Source organism: Limulus polyphemus, unplaced genomic scaffold (assembly GCF_000517525.1).
Source record: "Limulus polyphemus unplaced genomic scaffold, Limulus_polyphemus-2.1.2 Scaffold202, whole genome shotgun sequence".
In the NCBI taxonomy this organism is placed as follows: domain Eukaryota; kingdom Metazoa; phylum Arthropoda; class Merostomata; order Xiphosura; family Limulidae; genus Limulus; species Limulus polyphemus.
Window position 1 is genome coordinate 459015 of NW_013665812.1, and position 19307 is coordinate 478321.

The 19307-nt window shown below is 34.0% G+C and overlaps 1 protein-coding gene and 1 long non-coding RNA gene across 3 annotated transcripts in view; one reads left to right on the plus strand and one right to left on the minus strand.

Annotated features, from left to right (window-relative positions):
* LOC106478350 (homeobox protein Meis1-like) overlaps positions 1–19307 on the plus strand; it is a 193703-nt gene that overhangs the window by 157957 nt on the left and 16439 nt on the right. The gene's annotated exons all lie outside the window — the stretch shown is intronic.
* On the minus strand, positions 8104–12073 carry LOC111085014. The gene is made up of 3 exons (XR_002609877.1): positions 12005–12073; positions 10543–10853; positions 8104–8556 (listed from the first exon to the last, which is right to left on the minus strand). It is a non-coding gene; the product is annotated as an uncharacterized LOC111085014 (long non-coding RNA).

Here is a 19307-nt window from a genome sequence, read left to right on the forward strand (position 1 = left end):
ATGTTTAGAGCTACTACAAAGAAATCGCCTAATTATTGTCATTGTCTTCTGATTTTAGGTAGGTTGACAGTGTACTTATATATGAACATTTCTAAATAGAATATACTATAACGAAGAAAATTTGGTGTAATGATGAACAAACATTTTACTAGTATTGTTTACAAATGAATAAACCTTGGAAGCTTCTTTCTTCTGGTTTATTTTTTAAATCACACAAACTTCAGAAACATTCTTTTCCTAATAAAATATCTCTGAGCGCTTGCACTAAGTAATTGGATATTTTTTAATGTCAGTGATATACGGAAATAGGGGCTTTAAAACAAGGTTTGGTTTACTGATTCGTTGATTTTAAAACAGGGTTGGTAATATATTCGCCAGTTTTAAAACAGGCTTTGTTGTATTGATTGGTCGACTTGAAAACCGGAATTGATGTATTGATTTGTCAGTTTTAAGCAATGTTTAATATATTAATTCATGGGTTTTGAAATAAGATTTAGTGTATTGATTCGTCGGTTTTAACATAAGTTTTGGTATACCAATTCGTTAATTTTAAAATAGGATTCAATATGATGATTCGTAGATTTTAAATCAGGGTTTGGTATTTTGATGTGTATTGTAGCAAGTATGTGCGTTCGGTTACAACAAACCTTCAAGAAATGGGGATAAAAACTGTGATCCATCTCTGTGATCACAATGTGAATAACTCATTTAAAATCAGGTTGTAGTTACTGAGTAAAATAAGGTATCGTCGAAGAAAGGTGGGTTGTGATAAAGTACAGAGAAAATATATTCATTTATATTAATATATATGTACATTTAAGAATGAAAACATTCTTATTTGTTGTTTGCTAAACTCTTATATGTTGTTACCTCTGTAAATATATCGTTTCGTTTTGGTATTTCTTTTTTTTCTTAATATTCCATTTTATACCTTCAATGTTGAATACTCACGTTTCATATAAATTATCTAAGATCCTCCTTTCTCTAGTCAGGTTGTTCTTTCTATACTTTCAACTAACAGCGACTTTCTCTCAACCCTTCCCACATTCTCCGCGAGTATCGGTAAGAAGAAAAAAATACAAACCCTAAAGGATAAATTTTCTTGGACGTTGTTTCTTCGTCTTGATTTCCTATCTGAACTTAGCGGTGTGCCGTCACGGTTTTGACAGGTTACCCGGGCCTCCAGTTCGTCAGGTTGTTTACTTGCCGAGTCTTCACAGAAAATAATACCCAGGAGGCGCATTACAAAGACTGAGCAGCACGGTAGGGCCTTAGGTTTCTACTTAATGATACGGTTTCAAAGTCGCTCAAAATGAAAGGAGGACTTCGTAATTTACGGTGCATCGAATCCGGCTGGGAGATAAAACGAGTAATCAGAAGAAAATAAATTATTCTTTGCAAGAAAAGTATGAAAAACGTTTGAAGCTATAATATATATTTTGACCAACAGTTGTACATCAGGGGGCGTTCTGTCAAATTCAACCTACACTGAGCCTATTAAAGTTAACTCTCCTAAAGCTGCATGCGTACTACACTTGATTCCTATCGATATCCAAAGATATGCGGCAGGCGTTTAATTTTCATTGTTTTCTACTTTTGTTTAAACTTTCTCAACCCATGTCTCCTATTGTTCTTCTTGGAAACTACGTGACAGGTGTTACATCTGAAGCACGGATATTTTCTCATTATTTCTTCTAATACATATTCAAATGTTACTAAATCAGCTACTATGTTTTATATACTGGTATTCAAGGAATACTTTTCTTTTTTTCAAATATAGATCGTTCATTGATCGAAGTTATGAATTTTGAATTTCCTAGAACAAACTTACCTGAAAACTAGCTATAGTCTTCTTACATTGTAAATGTACTTCTTATATTGTAAATATATACATATAACTTGATGTATAGCGTCCTGTGATACGTTATACATAGTCGACCGTCTTTCTAAACACACTAAAAATTACGTCATTTTTACATTTTATTAAACAGATAATTGAAATATTATACTTCTTTATTTAAGAACAATTATTACAATTACATGTATGGCGATTGGTTCATGTTCTACCTCACAACTGTTTATCCATGGATCATCACAAGGGTATTTTTGTTTGTTTATAGTACAAACCACAAAAATATAATAACAGCAACTTTTACAGCACATTCATTGTTTTTAATGAAACTTACTTTATGATTATACAAGAGATGAATCGTTATAATTATTAAAACAAGATTTTACCTACCGTAAAAGTTCATGTTATTGTATTTTAAATTAATTATTCAGTCGAGTAGGTTCCTTACTAAACATTAACTTCTACCACAAAGATTTTTCATATCACTACTAAATGACTGTTATTGTACATCAGTGCTAACTTGTACCACAAAGATTTTTCATATCACTACTAAATGACTGCTATTGTACAGCAGTGCTAACTTGTACCACAAAGATTTTCATATAACTACTAAATGACTGTTATTGTACATCAGTGCTAACTTGTACCACAAAGATTTTCATATCATTATTAAATGACTGTTATTGTACATCAGTGCTAACTTGTACCACAAAGATTATTCATATCACTACTAAATGACTGTTATTGTACATCAGTGCAAAAAGATCCCGATATGTATCTCTACTACTTGACCCTGTTCTCTGTGTCTGTACTATGTAACTGTGAAGAAAGGCTGATTTTTGCTTAAAATGTTCCACATTCCTCGTGTATTGTAAATGGTTTGATTATTTTATGTTATTGTACGTACGTATAACACCTTTTTTATGTAGCTTCGTTTAAAATGGTTGCTATCTACAGAAGTCTGTATTATCGTCGGCCATTAGTTGGGTCGTCGCCATAAGCTGCATTCCTCGTTACTGGGCCAGATACAGCGAGATACGGACCTCCAATTGATGGTACGATGGTTGGAAAGAAGGAAGGGAAAAAATGATATGGATGGATGTATAACATCAAGAAGTGGACTGGCAGGTGTTTGGAAGAGAGAACGAAGAGCTATAATAAGAGAAGACCTCATCTGAAGAGACCCTTAGGATCACTCGGTCAAATTAGTTAATAAACCATTAATATTATGAATAAGAGTTACTGAAGATGACCTACTAACACTGTTCATTGCTCGAGTACGACGAAATGACTGGCTGCCAGTGCCCAGGAAGCAGTATGTAGTTATAGGGATTGGAAGAAGGAATTGTGAGTTAAGCACATTTCGAGTCCTTGGTTATTAGATGCTATAACCAACAGTCCAAAATAACAGCAATCCCTGGAGAAAAACTAAACGTGTGACACCCGCTGTCTAAGTGTATGCTTGAAGTCTGCATAGTTAAGAAGTAAAACAACCATAGTAAGATTTGTAATGTCATCACTACATGAACCCGTTGTGTATGTCTGTCATATGGGACACAGTAGTAAATGTCATTTTTATAGGAACACATTAGGTATGTGTGTGCTACATGACTGTTTTGTATATATCTGTACTGCATGACATCATTATACATTTGCTGTTTTCCATGATTCGCCTTTTTTATATGTGTTGCATTAAATGATCTTATCGTACTCAGTGAACCCACTGTGTGTATGTGCGTTTACATATTTTCATCTTTTAAGTTTTAGCAATGGAACTGTTCTCTGCGGCGAACTGGAACCATTTGCCAGACTGATCATTCATTGTAAGTGTGGTGTGTCACTGGGGAGTGGAATGTAGCACGAGCGTGACAGATTCAGATGATGGATGATCTGGCTCAAAAAGGGGGAGGGGTACTAGAAGCAGTCGCAAACCTTGTCATTTTATAAAACCGATGAATACAGTTGAATTATGAATATTATTTCTGGCTTCTAACTCTCAATCATCATTTGGTGCTAGCCCAGGCGGAGTACTCAGCCTTAACGCTTATCTTTCCCATCCTCGCTCTTGTATATATAGATATACAAACATATCAACCCACACGAGGCCGCCACTGTTTCCCACCTATGGCTTTCTGCACGCTTTTTGACTTTTTGTAACACTTTCTTTTATAATCGCTTGTTACGAAACTGTTGCACACATTACATAACTTGCAATTAAAACTACTATTTACTTAAAACAGATTTACTCAGTTTTCAGTTATTGATCTGTACGGATGTTAAATAAAAGCCTAACTTGCAAATACTTTTTCTAATTTTCAAAGTCGGTAATTTAGCGAAAATCGTTTTTGATGTTTTGTGGATTTCTTAACAATTCCTCATCGGTCCGTTTACATTATTTTTGTATGAATGTGCTTGCAATTATATACGCAGTTTATATCGGTGTAATAACTAAAGTATAATTTTCTAAAGCATTTCATATGAAACTTCGTCATGTCTTTAATAAATTACACACATGTGTAGAGCACACAATCGTTTTGTTTACACAATGCGTTTAATGCTAGCCTGGAAACACAGCGAGGGGTGATCGATTTACTCGTAGAACCAAGCAAAAGTTGGAAAAATAAATACACATTTTTCTAAATTCTCACTCTTGTGACTAAAAGATAAAATAATAATTAAGTATATTGTTTTTTCACCTGTTATTTTAAAAAATATGATGATATTAATTATATGCATACAATATACGCATTAATTATTTTGCCTCGCTTTGTAATTGTTAAATGCGCCCTGTAGCCTCGCACCCTTGACGTTATGAAAATACAATTTGGCTTTATTAGGTTTTTTGTGTTGTTTTCGAATGCAATCAATCATAGAATATTTTTAATACATCGAACACAAAGACAGGTATAAATGTAAATTTGATATATAGGGTTTTATTATTATTTAAAAAAAATGATTGCATTAATAGGCATGGAGGGGAACATTTTTTTTCTTTTAAACGGAACGAAGGCTGTATAACTTTATGGCCTATTAGAAATGTGCTTGAATTGTGCAATAAGCTCCAATTACTATAAAATCACGTTTTATTCGTACGTTGAATTCATGAAAGAGAATATCTCAGGCTTATTAAACAAGCTGATTTACCTTTACGCTGTACACATTGGAGATGGTTAAGTCCCCCACATTGATGATAGGCCTTGAATTTTTGGCTCGACAAAGTTACACGTAGTTAGATTTGTATCTTTTAACGACCTTGTTTCCCGCCTGATGTTTTATGTTTGAACTTTAGCTGTACTATTTTCTCACTTTCAAGGGCCAGCCCTAGTGGTTTGTGCTGAACAATTGTTTTATGATGTTCCTTGTAACGAGCAAGAAATGCCCTCCTCGTTAAGAGTTCTTCATTGTCCATTGCCGCTCTCAGACTGCACTTTGTTGTCGAGAGAGCATGCTAAATTGTAGTGCGAAGCTGATGATGAGCTTCAAATGTTAATGATTAGCGTAATCTTCTGTCTGTTTCATTACTGGTGTGTCATTAGCTCCCAAGACTAAGTTGGTGTCATTTGGTTCCCTTGCCGAGCCTAATGGCCTTGCTGATTTGGACTATGAATGGTATATAATACAAACCAGTCTGTGGGAGAGAAGTAGGGATGTGATTCCTCAATTCCATAATTTCTTACAGAGCGCATTATTGGCTTGATAAGTATCAAGTTAAAGATTCAGCATATTTTGTTGCAGACAATTATTTTTATTTGTCTAAAAGTTGGAAATGTTATAATAAAAAGTTGTATTGGTAAGTATTGAACTAGACGAATTATTCGTCCAATGATAATAAGAACAACTATGAAAATAGTGTCATCTGGTGAGAGGATAAGCACATAGTCATATGAAATGATTCCTAAACGAAAGTCAGATCAGAATATTTTGTTTTTCATAAAAATATAAAAGTAACAGATATTACATGAAATTAAATACTTATTCCACATTTAATTATATTTCCAAAGTGAACTTAATAAAGGGCTGTATTCTAATGTATGCTTGACTACAAGTTAAATATAAGCATTTACAGCAAAGTTTTAGAAGTAATTACCATTTAAGAGTCTCCAGTTTTGGCACATTTTCAAAGCTTTACTTATTACTAACATAAGGCGTAATAAATATACAGCCCCCAACTCACCTACGGTAGATTATCGGCAAGTCTAAGCTGGGGGACTTCTAACGCTAAACTTTGAGCGTGTTTGTCATAAAAAAAATACTTGTATAATAAACACCAAGTTTAGCCAAAAAAGCAGAAATAAGCAATATGAAAAATGCTATTATTTTTAGCTTTGTTGTATTTAAAATATAAAAATTCGTAAACATATACTTAATTAATTTTACTTTTTGATAAAAGAAAAATAAATACATAGATCACAGCTTAAATAAATGCCTGATAATAAGCATAAATAATTAAATATAATGTTCAAACTATATTACTTATAATAATTGTTTCATCACTTGGGAACCCTTGTTGATAATGATGTTTTCGGCCGTAAACCCAGCTATATCTAATGAGGTTTGACAAGGGCAAAGGTTAGTCCTAAATCCATATACAAAGTTAACAATGCAGAATAATCATTATAATATTATAATAAACTTAAAAGTAAATTACAAATAATAAAAAGTAAAAGTAAATATGTTACACTATGTGTCCGCACTGTGATAAACGTTTAATTAATTTAGGCTGATATCCAGATAGGAACTATCACACCGTCGTTAAAGTCATGCTTGGTTTAGCTATTCTGGTAGATTTAGTTTAGTTCTAAATCCAGAAACTAAGCTATCAATGTGAAATAATCTTTCTGATAAACAATATAATTTGAATTAGTATTAGGTGTAATAATGATTATAGTACAATTAAAAACATTGAAAATATAATTAGAAATAAAAAGTAGATATATTAAATATTCTAACCAACCCTCTGTCCGAAAATAAAGATGAAAAAAGTGGTGATTTGTATAAAACATACACTACCCTCTGCTTGGTATTAATAAACAAACTCTGTATTTGCTTTGTATTTTTTCTTAAAATACATTATGCAAGTTGTTTTATGGTATTCAGTTTCGATTAGATACGAGACAGCCGTATGCGAATTATATGAAAATGAGCTAATAATTCTGTGCACACATATACATGAACATACATACACATACATATACATGAACTTACATTTATGTAACATGCACGCATGAATATAAGAAGCCTCATTTCTTCGAAGTTCAACTCTCGAGAGTGTTACTTATCAGTTGTAACGAATTAAAATTTTGTATTTTATTAGCTGCACGAAAGTTCTCCAGCTTCGTCGATTCAGCCCAAGCCTATTCTCTACACACCTTCTAGTAATGCGACCGAGTTAGGGGTTCTATCCCCGAACCTGTCCCCCTAGTGCAGGATGAGAGTAAATGGCAAGATGTCTGGCCGTTTTTGATAAAGAATCCAGAGCCGATCTCCAACCACATAAGGCAGCATGTTGTTTCTGCGCTCTGTAGTATGGTCGCAAGTCACACTTAATACTGAGGACTAACCTTATGACCCCTTCTCGTGAAGTGAGGGATATTTATCTTGACCTTGTGTGACAGTTGTGTATATTTAGAATGTACGAGATGAAAGCTGAGATCTATAACTTCAGAAAGAGCACATGTTAGGGCGATTTTTACTCTCGTCACCAGGGAATTCTGTCAATAATTATTTTGGCCTTTACCTATTTGGCGAATTTGTAAACCAATTTAACATTGCTCATTGTAGGTGGTTTTCCTGTCGTATACAAATGGAACTAAATGGGTTTGGGGGCTCATCAAAATCGTTTAGAATAATGCTTTAAAATATGTAGCAAAAAGATAGTACTCCTACTGTCTCAGTTCAAAGGCTCGTTCTACAAAAATCATCGAACTCTAATGAATAAAATTATTTTACTTTTGACATTGTTTACCAATTACAAATAGTGTTCTGAGATGTTGACATACTATTGTTATAGCTATCCTGAACTGTCTCGTGAAGACTGATAAAGCTGTTGACCCCATGAACACGCGCAGAGCTCTTTCTGTTCGATATTTTAAATTAAAATATTTACTTATACATACATATATATATGTTCGGATTAAATATTTCAGCAATAAGAAAATTTTTTATTTCTTATATTTTAGGTATACTTGAATGCCAGTTTATATGTTATTTTACCGTTTCATTAACTCTGAGATGAGATTTTCATATATGTATGTATGTGTGTGTGTCTATATATATATACACACACACACACATGCAAATACATATACATACATACATATATTGAGGCAGGGGAAGGCTGAGATGAACTCAATTTTTAAGCATGATTCTCATTCTCTTCTTCCTTGGCAGTAAATCATAGGAATTCCTCCGCTGCCTGGGTTCAAATCACTTTCAGTGCTCTCCAAAATAATGGTACACGATCTGTACAGAACATGAAAAAGTACAGTTCCTGCGAATCGGCTCGTAAATTAAAGCATCTGTCAAGACCAGCCTAGGAGCTGGCTAGCCAAGTCGAACACTCTGCGAGGCAGCACAAGTGCTTCATTATATCTGTCATAACCACCTGACTCGAGTTCTATAGACAGGCCTGTCTGGTCCTCCTATGATTTGGCCTATGGTGAACGTTCCTTCAACTCCATCTTAGCTATGTAGAGGTTTTGTCTCTGTTTTGATCAACCAACAGACAGACAACCATTTAGAAACATTCTAAAATGAGAAACTTAAAAGAAAAACTAGTATTACATTTTCGCTGTTGTTATATTTACGATGAGAAACATATTATTACTTTTCTTTAAAACTGGCTTAATATTTATTTGACAGATCAGATTGGAAATAAAAAACAACAACACAGTTTTACAAAATAAACCATTTATTCAAACATTCGGAGTCTCTTCAACACTACTAGAAAAGCGGACTTCTGTCAAAGTTAGACAGACGTTCATGTAATTTCTGATATTTGTGTAAATTGAATGATTGGTTACCTCGCAACATTTTCCATACGCTCAGAAATAGTAATAGTTTCAGAAAATTATATTCCACAACATTTATTTTATTTAACTAATACACCTTTTATAGCATATTATTGTTACATTCCTAAACCTACTGAGTAATGTGATTATCATATTTCTTCCGAAAGATGTAATCGCAAATATTTTATTTATACACTTTGCCGATTTAGTTTTGCAAGTAATTTATACACTGAAAGCTGGGCTATGCTGAGAAACTATATATTTTTGACTAAGTACAAAAAGACTGAAGTTTATTCTCATAATTCTAATATACTGGTAAATATAGAAGCTTGGATACCCTTCTTAAGAAACTTGAATTGTGTTCCTTATCCACAAGCAATGGATATTGAACTAAAGACAGAAAATTAATATAAGTTACTTTTTGATTATGTACATAGTTCTTTTATATTTAATTAGTTAACTTAAACAAATCTTCGTGTATTCGTTAAAAGATCGCATTTTTTACTTACACTCTAAGATGGTTTGAACACATGCGTCACATATAGTGCTAATCCTCAAATTATAGATTTAGTTATGTACCATTTACTATACCGGTGGGGTCAACATGTTCAGTCCTATTATTATACCCACTGTAAAGAACGGATCACTCATTTACCATAGAATATACCTTGGAAATCCCAGCGATAATTAGTGACTTTATATGCTATTAGGAGCCCTCGAACTCCCAAGTCATAGACTCATAAGCAGTTTGATGCATAAATATAAACAGATTGTAAAAATATGTTTAAAATGGATTTAAAAATCCAATGGTTTCAATTGGTAATTCTAAGGTTATCACTTCTTATGACATCGTGACAATGTTTAGTAAGAAAGAGTAATCTAAAGAGGTATAAAAAACACAATAAAACCGTTGTATTTTCTGTACTTAACTCCAGTTTTCTAATGTTTTTACCAAGCCAACACTTGTTATCTTGTGCAGAGAAGAGCTTCAATCTTGACCTGCTAGTGTACTTCATGTCAGTTGTCGCGCGCCCTCTTTTGTCATAAAATAAATACTGTAAAAATCACGTTTTGAGTTGTAATAAGTCTCGACAGATGATACTTATAGGTGTCGTGCATGTAAATATGTGTAATGATTATTGAAATATATAGGATTATTGCAGGGAAACGCATAGTTTAATACTGATGAAACTTTATTTTATATAAGAATATAATACAAATGTTCAATTAAATGCACAAGGTATTTTATGACTGAATATCAATAGTGTCTAAATGTACAATATTGTTATAAGTGAACATCTGTGTGATTAAATGTGGAACGCGTTTATGAAGGAACATTTGCAGTGTCTAACTGTGCGGTGCTTTTACATATTAATATATGCATAGCAAATGTTCAATGTGTTTTATGAATTAACTTCCGTAAAGCCTAAATTTGTAATATGTTATTATCAAAGAACACCTGCGTGGTTAAAATGTTCATTGTGTTGTATGAATGAACAATATGTGACTACATATGTAACATATGAGCATTTACATTGACTGAGAGTGTACTCTGTTCCATCAATAAGTTTAATTTTACTAGATGGTATGAACAGGTGTAGGTGGGCAAGTTTAACTCCTCATTGCACTAAATATACAGGTTATAACATGACTTGATTGTCTGGTGTACGCTTGACTCACTTGAATACTAGTAAGCGTATTCTATGCACTGAATAGTCGATGCATCAAGCGCGCCTTGCCGGGTCTTGAGCTGCTCCCTTCCAGTCATGCCCGTCACTCTCCCCTGCCATTGTTGACTGTGTGTGATCGGATCCTTCTTGATGGAGTAAATGAACTGTGAAAGCAGGGCAAGAGAAACGAGCAGCGGAGCGAAACATGCAGCCTGGTCTCGGCTGCATGACGTGGCCAACAGTGCTCATGTTACAGGCAGACAACTACACAACCACAGTAACTCTTGCGTCTCCCAGGAGACCGGCCATGTTGGCTTGTCCCTGTTGGTCAAGAAAAATCGGCTCGAATTTACAACGGCATGTGTCATTTTACAACTTTGACCGCTGGCTCTTTACAATAAAAGCTATTATTTAATTGTTTCTTTCGTCTGTCTACAGAGCATACTATTAAAATTTTTAAAAATATAGATTAAAGCATGATATAAGAGTCTGTGTAGAAAAAAGTTTGTTTCCGATCTGTCACTAATAATCCAACAGAGAGAAATCGACCACAACTAGGTAAAACTAGGATCTATTTTATTTAATTTGTAAATATGTCACAACCATTGTGTTACGTCGTTTTAAGTACGTCATAATTTATGTGCTAAGTATTTTTAAGTATGTCATCAATTCTTGTGCTATATCTTCTTAACTATGTTATAATCTGTGTGCTAAGTCTTTTTAAGTATGTTATCAATTATTGTGCTAAATGTTCTTACGTAGTCATAATTTATGTTCTAAATATTTTTAAGTACGTTATTAATTATTGTGCTATATCTTCTTAACTATGTTATAATCTGTGTGCTAAGTCTTTTTAAGTACGTTATGAATTATTGTGCTAAATGTTCTTATGTATGTCATAATTTCTTAAGTACATGATAATCGGTGTGCCACGTCTTCTTAGTACGTCATCAGCCTGTTTACTATATCTTCCCTATGGTTTTGTATATAGTACCAAAAGTGTGGAATAATTGTTTTTTATGCCACTGAACCTAGCACGTGTATGAAAAACGAAAACGTTTGTTTTCTTCTGTTATTTTCTGTTTGAACACAACTTCGTCTTGGGAAACTTTTTCGGATCATTTGGTAGATCTGGAAATTTTTTTAACTGAAGACGTAAAACAAGAGTTAGTAACAAGTAGTATAGAAGTTTGTTCTGGATGTAATTGGCTTAGATGTAGATCAAATGGTAGAAATGGTTCGTCTATGTAATGTACACTACTTTGAAGATTGGGCGGATTCTTGCAACGCTAAAAGTTATGCCTGAGGCTGAGTTGTAAGCACAAGTTGTAAATATTTTAGTGTACGCCTAAAAGCTATACATATTGCGTAAATCTGGTTTGTTGCTGTACTAAATTGTTAAATAACTAGTACATAGATAACTTGTTGAAAATTCCAATTACTTCAAGTACAATATCTGAAATTTTACATACCAAGTTTACAGCTTGTTTTATTGTACAAATAACGACCCGACTTGAAACAGTAACATTGGCTAAAGAGTATTTCAAGCTCCTTTGCTGTTAATTTTTACAGTTCTCCAGATAAGCTCGGGAGGTCAAACGTTACGAAACACATCACCTTGCATTAGGTGTTGAGCTAGATGCATTGGAGAACAAATCGTATCAGACCATTAGCACTGAACAAACCCAGCGGGCCAATCACTGGGGACGTTTTGGCTAGTTGTACTTCTTGCTTTCAAATGATGCAAGGCAGGCTGCTTTAATCCTGTTTAGGGAATTGACTTGCGTAATTATTTCCCCATCTGACAAAGGCAGCTCGAGGTAAGAGCAGGCGTTAAGAGCCCATGCTTGTATCGTGCTGCTTTCACGCGGAGAGTAGTTTTCTGTTTCATTAATCCCCCGCACCATTATTCATTTGTGTGTAATTTACTCCAAGGTGAGCAACAGCATGGTTACAGAGGCAGCGAAAGAGTGACTCACAAAATGGCGATCACCCGTTGCCGCCTGAATGGCTACTTATCCGCAAGGACTACGCTATAGGTATTGATAGTTGATGCCAACCAATTTATCAGCTGTTGGAGGACACAAAGAATAACGCTAGACTGGCGTATAATACTACTCTCTCTCCATGTTTTAAAGAAAATATAAAACTTGAGCGCTAAGATTGTTCTTTGTTTGAAATGTCTAGTCATGATTATTTTTTATTATAAATTGTCAATATCATTGAATATTTGAGCTGTAAGAGGACTATCTCAAGAATAAACTGTGTTTGATCGTGAGTATATTGAAAATAATTTCAGATTATACTTGAAAAAAATACATATATATATTTTGCAATCCTAAAAAAAAATCATTGTAACGACGAGAAAATATTAGCTGTGTTTCGAGCTGATGATGTATGACAATCGTTATTCGTGGCAGTTTCGAGGGAAGAGCGATTTTTATTAGCCTTTTATTTCCAGTATAGCCATACAACTGGCCAGAAATATGATTATAGCTCACGCATGGAAGGGAGGTTTTCGAGTTTGTGCATTTTTACCATACTGATGCTCTTCTAGGAAACCAGATGGACAGATATCATTGAGTATCTTGAAAAATACAGAGTAATAATAATAATGTCCATTTTACATGGCTTGTGCTAAAACGACCTAAAACTTTTTCAAATGGTGTTTCAGTTTTTGTTTTTAAAGAGTAATATAGAAAAATGTAGAATAATTTAGTGAACCTTTTGACCGATCTCTAATTTTAAAATACTCTTTACAGGGGGTTTCAGAACGTGTTTTCGATAATTTCAGGTTTTTCAAGAAGTTTTAGTGTTATATCACTGCTTCACATAATATTGTGCCCACCTAATTTTTATAACATTCTTTTTATAGAAACCTACAAATTCCCCTACCTCCCTTTTCAAACCTTAAAGTAAACTACCATGTTGTTCTAGCTTGCGATTTCAACACAGGAAGCACATAGCGCCGTGAAAAATGTTTTGATGTGGTGCTGTTGTCTCCAAACGATGACCAAAACATTTCCCCCAATATACATGGAAGTTACGCAATGTTGCTCAGAAGAATCAACGCGACTACCACGCCCTCTAATTTTAGATCTAAAAAGTATTTTTAGACTCCACTTGTACAAACTACCAACGTATATGCGTTTATGTGCAACAGGTATCCTATTTTTCTTATATTTACGTACATATACATACAAACTCATACAAATATATATCCACGTTTTTTTTTGTGTGCGGAAAACATAGCAACTTATGCCACAGAACGTGTTGCTTTTATTGAACGTTCATTCTGTGCACAGCACATACACAACGTTATTTTGATGAACTTTGTAGAAAATGCGTTAAAACACTGTTGATTTTCTTATTGCTTCAAATTATGCTCCTATTTTCCCGTCATTTTATTGATCGCAGTTTATAATTTTGATATTTTATATATTAAATGTGTATGGCTCAATTCAGGCCTTCTCGTTTAAGAGAAAATCGGTATTTGTCATAACACTATCCCATAAACACACACTTACGCTGAAGAGTTTATTGATTTATTTTGAAGTTCATTCGTAATACACACACACACAGATATATATATATATATATATATATATAAGTACAACTATAATAATAATAAAATAATCGGTGTTAAAATAAATGAATAACATTGTGTTATTAATCTTTACCCTCATTCTGATTTGTTAATGAATCATACAAGCTGATAAAGATTCTGATTCGCCAACTTAATCTAATTCACACTGTAACAAGCATTATTAATGAAACTTTATATCATAAACCACTAACGGATCTGTTGTATTCCAGCCGCTAAGTCGCAAACTTTTATTGGTAAATAATGCACTTCCTCTAAAAACAAGGTTTTACTTTAACATTTTTCGTGTAATTACTGTAGATTATTTTAATACTGTTTTCGAGAAACACAAAATAATTCACTGAATTTTTGTTGTTTTGTGTGTGTGTGTATATTTGCTTAACTGAAAGAAATATTTTACAAAGCGTGATGTCAACCTCATCTAATGAAAGTAAACGTTCTTATAAAAAGGATACAAAAACACAGTTCTTTTTATGGAAAATAAGTTTCACAAAATGTTCTGTGTTTCGATGAAAGAAACTCCATATGCAGTCTCATAAAATTACTAAAGTATCCGTTGGCTAGCAATGGCCAGTGCCCCCTGTCGACTTTACATTGATGCTCTCCTTCAGCTGGTCTCTGGCGTTAGGTTCCTCGAAGCAATTCGATGCTTCCTGGCCTCGACATGTCAATTTTTCACCCAAATCCTTAGGAAATTCTCTCAAGCGTCATTGGCGGAAGTACCGAAAATATCCTGCCGTTCCAGTCTGTGGCTAAAGTACCAAGCAAGTCAGCTGATCATCTTCATGTCACCAGCGTCGGTTCGTTGATGGCAGAACTCAGCGTGCAGCACAGACATTAGGCTGGCAGTCGAACGAAATGGCAATTTTCTGAAGAACATTATTTTTCTGGATGGCCCACTAAAGTTGAAATTAAAATTATAAATTTTTCAGGAGTAAAAGAAGTGACTTACGGAGAAGAAGAAGAAAATTAATTATAATGCTGAATGATAAAGGAAAACATTGACTGAAATTTACTACATGTGTAAGACAATGTTTTCTATATGAAAATGAACTTTGAAAGTAATTTTTAATTTTATCTAACGCAAAGCCAGAACTCAATGTGTCGCAAGCTATCGGAAGAGACTTTCTGGTTGAGCAGGGCCGTCATGCAAAAGAGCGAACCACGCGGATAAAACTGGTGGTGCTCACGTTTCTGATTATAATGAGACTTTCAGCCGTAATTTGTCATTTGTTACATACAGCATATACATAAAGTTTATTAAAGCCACGTATTAACAGTATAATAGATATTAAGTATTCATATATATAACTTAGTCGCCTGATCAACTCGGTTTTTCCTCTTTAATGCTAAGTCTGATAATTATATAAAAATGCTTAACGTTTGCCCTGAAAATAGAAAACAAAAAGAACCATGATCTTATTGTAGAACATATTTATGCACCTGATGGCTCAGTGGTAAGCTTGAGGAATTATAACGCTAAAATTCGAGAGTAAAACCGCGAGTTAGGCACAGCACAAATAGACCATTGTGCAGCTTTGAGCTTTACAACTAGAAGCAAATAAACAATCCATCTCATCTTATAGCTTGGGCTATTTAAAAAACACGACGTTTTATACTTTCTTATTTATTTACGTTATATATATATATACATAGAATTCCCCTACATAATTTATCATTGTCGTTAATTTTAAATATTTTCATACTGAAGGGAAGTAAATATTATATGATGCTTAAAATCAGTGAGTATTATTTTATGTTATAAGAAGGTAATTATGGATTTTACCCAGCAAAGTTAACTTGGTTATGTTTCACGTGTATTTTTTGGTGGCAAATTTTGTTTACAGATCTATGTCCTGTATACAAAGATAGATATGCATGGAATATAAGAAGAAAATAAGCCATTTGTTTAACAGACTGGTAAAACAAGCAAGTAAGACCAAGATGCAACTTAAATTAAACAAGATGTATGTATATGTACATATATGTATGTCTGTGTATACGAGTTGTCTCTACTCGGCTACCAACAAACCTCTTTCACCAGAAATCCCTGTGCAGTACTTGACATATATAAAAGTGTATTGGAAAAATTCCATTCTGATCGTGCCAGTCATATTCATGAACATTATCTCGTGCATAGCCAAGGGGTCATTACGTTATCCGCTGTATGCAGCAATCACTTCCAGGGTGAATGCCTGTAGACTCCTTTCCCTGTAGGGAGTGGCTATTTTTCTGGGACTAATGGCCCACCATATCACTCCCTACGATTGTGGCTTTGCGCATAAAGAAGATGAACGGAAAACCACGTCTTCTTTACCGCAGGCGGGATTGTATCATGCTCATATCTCTCTGTCAGCATAGACTTTTCAAAACTGTAATCACATATTCAAGTTGGTTATATATAACGCAAGATATTTTGAAGCTGGTGATTTATAACGAATACAGGATAAATCTTGAGTGCCAATCACTTGAAAGTGTGATGTAACAATTATACACTTTATGTAATATTGATATAAATTCAAACATTAAACGCACATACGCGTATGTGTTTTTTCAGTATAATTATGTATCTTTACATTTGATCATGCAAAATCAAACCGCAATGATACGTAAATATGTACTGAACAAAACAATTTAAGGATAATTGGAAGTTATAAGGCTTAAGCTATGATAGAGTTAAACCACTATTAAAAATAATATCAGTCATCCCTCAATATGGAAATAAGGTATCTGCTGAGCAGTTATGTAACCTGAAATACGAATGATGGCTCATTTAATCTACCCTCTTAAATGAACAGTTCGTAGGGGTAGTTTTCACATCTTTACAGTTTTGAGATTTCATTTCAGTATCAAGTATGGTTAACTCTTACACCAATGTCCGACTGTCGCCGATATTGTACTTCTAAAATCAGTGTTGCTAAGGTTCTAAGGTATCCTCGACTATTTTTCCCATTTTAAGGGGATGTTTAATGTCTGGAGCTACTTGACGGGATGCCACGCACCTCCTGGGAGCATTCCATACATACTCGATGGATCTCAAAACTAGTGAGTCTACAGACCACTCAATTCAGTTAGTCCTTTCTTTTCAAGGAATGTGTCGACCAGTTTAGCACAGTTGGTGGATTGAATCATTCATTCGAAAGAAGTCAGGACCAAATGAATCAATATATGGCAGAACAAAGGGTCATAGGGTGTGATCCCTAAAATATGTAATATTAATAGTGTCATTTCACAGGACATTCCATCATTCTTATTCATGTCTATATCATACTTTTTTTCCAGGCACACGTGTTACATTCCTGGAAGAAAATAAGGATTGATGAAGTTGCATATACTGTTCAAATGAACATATACTCGCTATCTGGCGGCACGGTGAAGCTCGAGTCATCTGAAAAATACTGTTTTACTTAAACATAGTCTACTTGACATGTTCTTGTCACCGTTGCAGTTGCAGACGAGCTTGTTTTCACGTACAGGCCATGTCTGTACACTGACACGGCGTCCGTCTAGTTGTGACTGCAAATATCTGATTTAGCCGGGGAAAAGTACCCTCCAATTGCAGCGAACTTGAATCGACAGTTAGCAGTCTTCGTCTTGTATTTTGGACTACTGTCTGTTTTGCCCAACTTTTCGAAAAATGGTACCATTGATTTGAAAATGGTTCCATATTCTGCTAACTTGTAACTAGCTTGCATCAGTCTGCTCTACTTGTCGGATGGTCCTATATAAATGCGCATTAAACCACTTAACAGGATGCGAAGAAACGAACGGAGAGAACTAGAAGTTAAACTAATCTTCACACTGTTGTCCAGTTAGCGTGATGGTAAATCGAAGTCAACACATATGATGAGTTTTAAGCTATACCAAGAGGACATGTACATCAGTAGATGTTAAACTTTTAATAGCCAAGTATTTTATCAGTTGGCTTTTCCTTTGTTAAGATTGTTCATCTTCCCGTTCCTTACCTTTCATCCTCTTTCTACTGTAGTTCAGTTTGTTCGTCTTTACAAGTTCGTATGCCTTGTCTTCCTTCACCCATCCCCTCCCCATTGTATTTCTGTTTCTGCTTGTTCATCTTTAAAATACGCATTCCTTAACTTCGTTCATCGAACCTCTCTCTATTGTATTTATATTTGTATTTTTTCGTCTTTACAAATTCGTATTACTTATATCCCTTCACTATTGTATTACTATTTGTGTTTTTTTTTCGTTTTTACAAATTTGTATTCTTTACTTTTCTTCACCTAACCTCTCGCTATTGTAGTTATTTTTCGTTTTAAAAATTTCGTATTCTTTACAACCCTTTATCCAAATCGTTTCTGTTTTAATTTTGTTTGTATTTGTTTGTCTTTAAAAATTCGCATTCCTTGCCATTCCTCATCCCAACGTTTGTCTATTGTATTTTTATTTTTATTTTTATTTGTCGCGTTTACAAATTTATAATATCCCGTTACATATGTTCATAATGTACATTTTTCATGTTGAAATAATTTTTATATATAAATCAAAACCCCTTCTTTTATTTTCAACTAATGATAAAAAGTCATTGCTGTTAAATTTTAATTAAAATGTGATGGGTTTTATTCCGCTAAGAAATTCCTCGATAGTGACTACATTAGTTAATTGAGTTACGAGGTATGAATAATGCATGAAACTGAAAGATGAATCTATAAAAGCCTAATAATACCGCTGATAAGTTCCACCCCTTAAATGGCATGTGATTCCTACATCGAAGGGCAAGAACATGTCAGTCAGCATTTCCATGGATAGCACAATTATTCAAAGATGGGGGTGGATGTGTGTATAGATTTAACGTAAAACTAGAATGAAAAAAATTAGATTAGTAATTTTAGAGAAGTCTAGTGTTAGATGGCTAGAAAATATTTTCTTTTAAAAAAGCGTGATTCTAATTATACTACTTTACTACTCTGTGAATTTTAATGACAAAGACATTGAATAATTTAGCTCAGTGAACAATCAAATTGTAAGGTTTGATGGGAAAAAATGCACGGACTCGTGGGATAAAATATTTAGGGGTTTGGATTTTCCGCTTAAGTTTTGAAACTCTTAAATCGTTTGTGTCACTCACTCTAGAATTTTAATTTCTGGATAATTTTGAAAAGTGAGAATTGGGTATTCACACAAACACACACACACACATCATATATATA